The sequence below is a fragment of the Suncus etruscus genome, chromosome 7 (genome assembly GCF_024139225.1).
Source record: "Suncus etruscus isolate mSunEtr1 chromosome 7, mSunEtr1.pri.cur, whole genome shotgun sequence".
Classification (NCBI taxonomy): Eukaryota; Metazoa; Chordata; class Mammalia; order Eulipotyphla; family Soricidae; genus Suncus; species Suncus etruscus.
The window spans coordinates 1,894,269-1,903,059 of NC_064854.1; positions in this window are offsets into that span (position 1 = coordinate 1,894,269).

Genomic DNA, 8,791 nt, shown 5'->3' on the forward strand with positions numbered 1-8,791 from the left:
CAAGTAATCTTCTAACCTATTAATGAGACAGGCATCATATTGCTTTCACTAAACTATTATTTGGATCACTATCTTTTAAATAACTACACTGATTAGATTCTAAGTTTTTCTGTGTTCAGTGGGTTGTACAGCAAGTTTTTGATTAAAAATGCCATACTTTCACAATCATTCGATCACAAGTTTAAAAGTTAGCATTTAAAAAAAATAAAAGGTAAAATAAAATGAAAAGTTATGTAACCCAGCATTAAAGACAGAATTGTAAGTCAAGGAATAAACTTCTTTTTCAATTTGTAGAAGTATTGGCAATGATAGGATTCCATGCGTACAATTTTCCACCAACACAGCCACACCGAGAGTGTCACCATTCCTCCGACAATGTCACAAGATCCCTGTGAGATGCTTTCATACACTTCTTGAAATATAAATTCTGTAGGCTAACTCTCAGACTCTTACCACTAGAATTTTTTGTTTTTTACCATATTCATTTATTTCATAAATTCAGTATTTGTCATTCTTCATCTAAGTGACTTGTCTGAATATGATGCACTGAGAAAAAAATGATGGTAATTCTAAAGACAAACAGAAAAAAAAGAAAGAAAAAAGAGAGGATGCTTGTAAGAAGGAAAAGTGAAGCAAAGAATGAAAGATGAAAATAGACATTAAATACATATATGCATCTGTTGGGGAAGGAAAGAAAATATAATTCTAACAAGATTTTTAAATAGTAATTCTGGAAAGACTTGAAAAAATTACTAGACGTTTAAGAAGGAATGTCTTGTAAATTTTTTAACTTACCTTGTAAATATTGAATTCATAAGTGCTCTGAATAAATATCATAGGCAATGCCCAGTTTTGGGAAGTTTATCTTTTAGCAAAGCTCCATTTTTAAATTTCACATTTCATAATTTCCTCTAATTCTCTTAACCTTTATTAAATTTTATATTTGTGCTGTTTATCTCTTTCATGCAAATTTTAAAATGTATTTTTTAACAGAATGTGAAATTTCCTCTTAAAAACACTCACTACAAGTGGAGAAATTTTTGAGTACTGCTCTCTCACGGACTGCATGTCACTTCACTCTTTTTGATGCGCAGTGCTTACAGGCCATCCCCAGGATGAAGTCATCTTGAGAAATTCTGCATTTATTCCAGCCTATCAACACAATTATCTTCTGGTGGGCTTTTTTCTTTTCTTCATTATAGGAGATTATTTTATTTATTTAGTACTGCATGACTTTCCAATATATGTATATCTATGTAAGCATAGTGCATGCTTTATGCCAAAGGACCCAATAAAAATGCATGATTATTTAGTAATCTGTTTTTAAAAAACATAAGAACAGATACCACCCTTATCTTAGTCAAAAGACTGAGAAGCGATAATCTGTTTTAATGACTTTTGTATCATTTGAAGTTTTTCTGTCACAATATGAGCTTCAGTTTGTTCTTTTTAGGTTCCTCCTCACTGTGATAGTGATGCCTTATTTCTTCTGAACTTGACAGTTTGTGAAGGAGTGCTTCAGTAGATTCTAAAAGTTCTCATTATTAGAATTTTTTTCATGACTTTGTCACAGTAAAACTGAACTTGTGGGAGTGTTGATTGGAAAACCGCAAAGTAGCTTTGACTCACCACATATTTTGATTTATGGATACTGATAATGACTTTGCTTACCTGGGAACAATAGTTTCTGTCAGATTTCTGACAATAAATTAATATATTACTTTGCTAGTTTGTTTAGGTGGCATCCTCTTATTAAAAGTATAGTGTTACAATACATTTTCATAATCAATCAGCCTGATAGCATTTCTTTTCCTCCCTATTTATTAGTATATTCAATTATTTATATACCTCTGACTTATGATATTTGTTATTTTAATGATCATCATTCTCTTCTTACATAGTTATTGGCCATCATTTTAAAATCATCATTTCTTTGTGCTCTATATTTTTTCCAGAAATTTCTATTCCTTTATATATATATGTATATATGACTATATGTGAAATAATGTCTGGAATGAGGATACTCATTGTTTCTGAGATACTATTTCTTTTAGATCTTTTTAATTAATAGGGCAAACAATATCTATGTGTATCTTATAAACGGTGAAGGTATATGTTAGAAAACACTTGGTAGAGAGAAAAATATATCAAAATATGCTGACAACTATTGCATATATATTTATCCTAAATGTAAAATTCATATTTATTTTCAAAGCTAATCTGTTACCACAAGGACCACCGTTGCTTTGCCCACTTTCAATTTTCACCCCTTATATTTTTACACAATATCTGAATTAGTATAGTTCCAGATGAGTTATATTTATAACAGTATCAGAATGTTAGCACATAAGGCTAATAATATAACTTGATCAACTAGCAGGGGTCCTCAAACTTTTTTAAACAGGGGGCCAGTTCACTGTCCTTCAGACTGTTGGAGGGCCAGATTATAGTAAAAACAAAAATCATGAACAAATTTCTATGCACACTGCATATATCTTATTTAGAAGTGAAGAAACAAAATGGGAATAAATACAATATGTGGCCTGCGGGCCGTAGTTTGAAGACCCCTGAACTAAAATATGTATGGGTGACTCCTTTTACATTTCACATAATATTCTATTAATTTTTAATGACTCATTTGAAGTTTTAACACTATTCTGGCATTGCGTACTTATTCATTTCAGAATATGTTTTGCATCTGCAAAATTATAAGCATCACTAATTTCAGTCTTTATATTGTTTCAATCACTTGAATGCTATGACATAATTTGAAATGTAGAAAATGCTTTTCTTTATTTTAAAATTTTCAGAAGGACATAAGGTTTACCAATTAATTCTCTTGGCTTGATTGCTATGTTCCTTTATCACTGAATTGTACTCCATAATATTTTCTGCCATTGTTAGTTCAGCTTCTTAGGTATTTCAGGGAAATTTGGTTGTGGGAACAATTGCATGCAGGCTTATATCTAAATATTTGTAAAAAATCACATTTTAGGGCCAGGTAGGTGGCGCTGGAGGTAAGGTGTCTGCCTTGCAAGCGCTAGCCAAGGAAGGACCGCGGTTCGATCCCCTGGCGTCCCATATGGTCCCCCCAAGCCAGGGGTGATTTCTGAGCACATAGCCAGGAGTAACCCCTGAGCGTCAACGGGTGTGGCCCAAAAACCAAAAAAAAAAAAATCACATTTTATTCTTCATTTCTGTCACACACATACTCATACCATTCTTTACTATACTAGTTTTTATTGGGACTGTATTGAGAGTATAACACTATTGGAAGATTTTACATCTATAGTAGCAAATTTTATACACATAAACCAATATTATTTCACACAGTTACTGTATCATATCTCATGGCTTATAAAACAGGTTTAAATATTAATGACATTTAATTAAATTTACTAAAAAATACTAGTGCATTGATTTTTCTTCAACAAAATATTTAATCCATTGCAAAGCTATGAAATTAAGTTTTTTAGAATGAATGATTATTAATTATGCCCTGGAGATAGATATAGCATTAGATAAGTTCAATCTATAAATGAACATATAAAATATGTGATCCATGTACATGTCAGAATTTAAAGAAATGAAAGCTTAGTGAGCAGCTGACTGACTGGAACTTCATATTAATCATAATGACATTGATGTTGTCTTTCTTGTCTGACAAAGTTAAAATAAGAAGTAATAGAGCTATTTTTAAATTATTAATTCACCTAAAGTATGTAGATTTTCAAAAATATAATACAAGGAAATAAAGCTTTATATCAAAATGGTATAGCAGCCCCCTTAAGTATTAATTATTTATGATTAAATCCAAGAGTAAACATGAACTGTTAAACAATCTTTGTATATTTCAAGAATAAGATTGATTCTCCAAAGGTCACTTAAAAGTCTCTTCAACATGTGTTAATATAACAATTTAACTACTATTCCAATTATCAAATGTTATTTAGATACTGAATGTTATTTAGATACTGGAGAGAGAAGTGACTTTAAATGCTCTTCTTATCAGTTTACTATAAAAGAACAATAATAACAATAAGTATATTACCACACAAAAAAGAGATGGCTTTATGAAGCATTGAGAAGGATGTAAATGCTTAAGATCTAAAAAATCTAAAATAACTACAAAACTTAGAAAACAAAAATGTTCTACCAGACACAACATAAAATAGGTGATATAATCTATGTGACAACTTAAACTTCATTTTAATTTAATCATCAATTCTAGCAGAATATATGTACATATGTAAACAAAGAAGTACCTACAGATGTTAGACTTTCTCACAAGTGTTTTGTCATTATGTATTATGTCATTATGTTTTATGACTAAAAACTATGAATAGTTTACAAATATTTTTGTATAAATATGGTTTGATATTTCTTAATTGGGAATACTTAGGAAACTACTGGATTTAATTATTAATAGCATTTATTATTGATTATTAACAGGAATTTATTAGCATTAACTGCTCTCAAATATGCATTTATTGCTTTATTATATATGCAATACTCATACACTCTGTATGAGACGTTCATTCAGCCCAAAAGCCTTATCAGCATTTGTCATAATTTGTCATTTTAGCTTTATTGTTGATTTGTAGTAAAACATGTTATAACTTTTTTATAATGGACCATGATGATATTTGCTTTTCCCATTAACATTTATATGTAATTGTGCGGGTTATTTTGTCTATTTGTATTAGTTTCCTTGACTTACTTTCTTTAAGTTGTAATTTATTTCTAAATTGTAGATCTAACATTTCTCAAAGAAGGTGAGGGACGACCTAGTCAGTATCACAATAATGAAAGACCTTGGCAGTAACCTTGGATGTAATTGGGGCAGGAGGGATAATTTGATTAATAATGGTAGGTTTTGAAAAACTTGGATACAAATAAAAGTTCTTCGGCTAAACATATATTTCTGTCATTCAAATATCACCCTGTTTGTATGCATGATTGTAATATATATTTTTCTGTGTCAGTTTTATAATAATTATGATAGAAACATTCATATGGCTGAAATCAAGTTAAAATTTAATCTATATTTAAATGGTATCTTCATTTTTCTAAAAATTCACTTTAATCACCAAAACTATGGAAATGCTTCATATGTATTAAAAAACTAATTTACTTTTGCTATCTTACATTTATAAGAATGATATATATTAGACATACATTACACCCAGATTTTAGTTATTATAGAAAGTGCTGCAAGGAAGACGGGGCTTCTCTTTCTCAAGCCTCAGTTTCAATTAACACTGCCCCAAACTACCTGGCCATCCCAGATAGCCATCTGCAAAGGACAATAGGGAGCAGTAGAAATGGCACCTTAGACATCAGGAAGTTATTTTAAAGATCACCAGAAGCTAGAACCTACTCATTCCCTCCCTATATAAATTGGCTTGTGACCTTTGGTGGGTTGTTTTCTCTGGCAGATGGCCCTGATAGGTAAGTTTGGGACTTGTGGCTGAAGAAATAAAGTTTTGCTTTGCTTTACTTCAATTGAGTGGTCTTGTCTTTGGATTCCAGACCCTAACACCATCAAGACCTGTTTTACACAGACACAATTTGTACCATTTTTTCTCTTTCCTTTTTCTTTTCTTTTCTTCCTTTTTTTTTTGGAGCCACACCAAAGACTTACTTCTGGTTGTGTCTCTGTACTCAGAAATTACTCCTGATGGTATTGGGAGGAGAGTGTCTGGGATTGAGGACAGGACAATTAATTGCATGCAAAGAAAGCAACAATTCCGTTGTTCTATTGCTCTGGTCCTAATCTCAATCTTTTTTATAAATAAAAAGAAGGCATTTCAAGGGGCCACAAACTCAGGGAAGATAAAAATCTAGGAGATACAGAGGCCAAGGTTTATGTAGTAGTTTTTGTGTGCAGATCTATTTTAGTGATTATAGTGCCTCTTCATGCCCACACGTTTTTGCTGAAGAGATGATCTTGGTAATTCTTAATTTCCAAACTTTCTAATTGTCGGAAATGAAGACATCCAAGAAATGCATAAGTTTAGCAAGAGAGTGATCTTCCGAAAGGAGAGGAAGAAAAATGTGGATCAGGACTCTTGATTCTTCAATCAATCACCAGAATATCTGACATTTCAGGTGACCTCCCATGAATGGGAATCCACTAAATACTCTTGCCCTGCCCCTTCCTGGGGGAAGATGATCTAAAGACACTTGTATAATAGATTTCTCTTCCATATACACCCCCTTTTGCGATGTTTAGCATTAATGCTTGCTTAGCATTAAATATGTATTTGCCTGTATGCGGGGTCCTGAAGCCCCCCAGGGGGGCCCGGCCAGCAGGAATTAGCTGGGAAGACTTCTCAGACAACCGCACTCCTATTTTGCTGGGTAGAAGAACAACCACACCTGTAAAAATCTGAGAGAGGTTAATAATAAAGACCTAAGGCAATATCTCACTGCTCAAAGGCAACTTTATTTGACTACAGCTCCTTCTTATATAGTGAAGGAGAAGGGGGCAGTACAAAGGTGATGTCAGTCATACTTTTGGCGCGAAGGCCCATACAAGGCAAGGATGTATTTCAGGTTTCAAGGAACAAAGAAAGTAAATCATGCTCTAAATAAGGAAGTGGGCAGTGGGCTAGGGGGCTGGATGACCTTCAAGTTATGATGAACGTGCTGTTTCTATGGAAATTTCTAGTGACCTTCTAGCTGCATTCCTAATTGCTTGACTATCAGGAGCTGGTGCAAGATGTGCTTGCCTCAGTGATCTTGAACAGACAATGTAGCATACACTTATTGATAACAGCCTAGTTCACTCCGGAATATAGTTGAGGGAGTAAGACCTCATTTCTGGGAATGGTACCGGGCCGTGTTGCTCTCCTCCGGGCTACAAGATTAATTATCTCTTGCAGCTGCACATTCCTTTCTCTTTGGCCCAAGAACTTACAGCAAGACTGCATGTAGCCTTTAGGTGAAAGGCTGGATTATGGCAGAAAGAACAGCAAAATGGCCTCAAACAAGTCACAGTCCCCAACACCTGTAGGTGACTAGCTTTTCTTTCTTGGTGATGGTCCCTAAACAAAAAATACTGTACATTGCAGGAAATCACATGACTATATTTTCTTATGATCAAGTATTCTGTTGTGTACATGTGCCACCATTTCCATAGCCAGTCATCTGTTAGTGGTCATTTGCATTGTTTCCATATTTCGGCTATTGTGTATAATGCTGTGCTGAACATAGAGTGCAAATCTCTTCTGCATTGTGTTTTTTTGGACTTGGGGTCTATTGCCTGGAGTGGAACTTCTGGGCCTTATGGTAGCTCAATTACATTTTGAGAAATACCCACACTTTCTTCCAAGAAGACCAGAATTGTCAACATTCACACCAGAAGGTAATACGGGTCTATTTTCTGTAACATCTTTGCACATAGTTGTTATAATTTTATGATAATTTCCAGTGTCTTTGGTGTAAGTAGATATCTCATTGGTTTTTTGATTTACATATCCCTGATGATTTTTGCTATAGAGCATTATTTTCATAACTCCTTTCTTGCGTGAGTGATTTAGAAATAATTTATCCTGGTCTCTGTGTTGTCTTTATAATCTGGTCATCTTTTACTTTGAGGGACAGAGAGTCCCACTGATTTATCTTTGCTTCCACTTGTTTGGTTAGTTCTGTTTAGTCTTTAAAGCTGCCTGAGCTTAAAAATCATGTTGCTAATGTAGTCTGGTTTGATATCCCCAATCCATTTTTATATGACTATTTTTAATAATACCATTATTTATGCACCATAATTAAAGAAATGTTCATAGTTTGGTTCCAGTAATCCTGCAACAGTGTAACTTTCCCATCAACAATGTTCTCCATTTCCCTATTGCCCCAGTACTGCCTGTGTTTGGGACAAGCACTCGATTTCTCTCTATTCCTATTATTGACATGGTATTTGTTAATATAGTTATTTTTCTAATTGCATCATTAATCTTTGTGGCAAGCTTCATATCGTGGGCTGGTCATTCTGGATCTCATCTCTCTTGTCTCTAGGTATTATTAACAGATTGTCTTTTAATTTTCATAAATCCCACAGGGGGTGAGACTTTTCTGTGTATATCTCTCTCCCTCTGACTCATTTCACTCAGCATAATATTCTTCATTTCCATACACGTATAGGCAAATTTAATGGTTCCATTTTTCCTAACATCTGCATATAATACCTTTGTGTAGATATACCTCAGTTTCTTTAGTCACTCATCTATTGTCAGGCACCTGGGTTATTTCTATATCTTGGTTATTATAAATAGCACTGAAATGAATATAGAAGTGAAGATGGCATTTTATTTTCTTGTGAATTTTGTCTTTTTTCTGGAAATATAAGAAACAGCATTGAGTACATGCTATCAGGGGGAAAATGTCATTTTAATCTTTCTGAGATTTATTTATCATTTATTTATTCGTGGGGGACACATTTTTTTTCCTTGAAGCCACCACTGTTTTTGCTGCTGCAACCAGCTTCCTTGGTACAACTAATACTGAGTGACTTCTTTTTGAAGGAGAACATCCATTTTTTTTTCTTGGAAATAATGTGTTTCTTGCTTCCTCCTGATCACCAGCTGGTGGTCTCTTACTCTTGGAAAAAACTTACTTTGCCAGTGGTCTCGTCAAGATTATTATTATTTGGATACAGTATAGTAAGAAGGAGAAAGACAAATGTGAAATAATGGAGGTAGGGATCTCTAGAATAAAGATACATACGTGGTGTTAAAGAAGGACAGATCTAAATATGCAAACATGATGTCAGTAATGAGATGTAAACTAA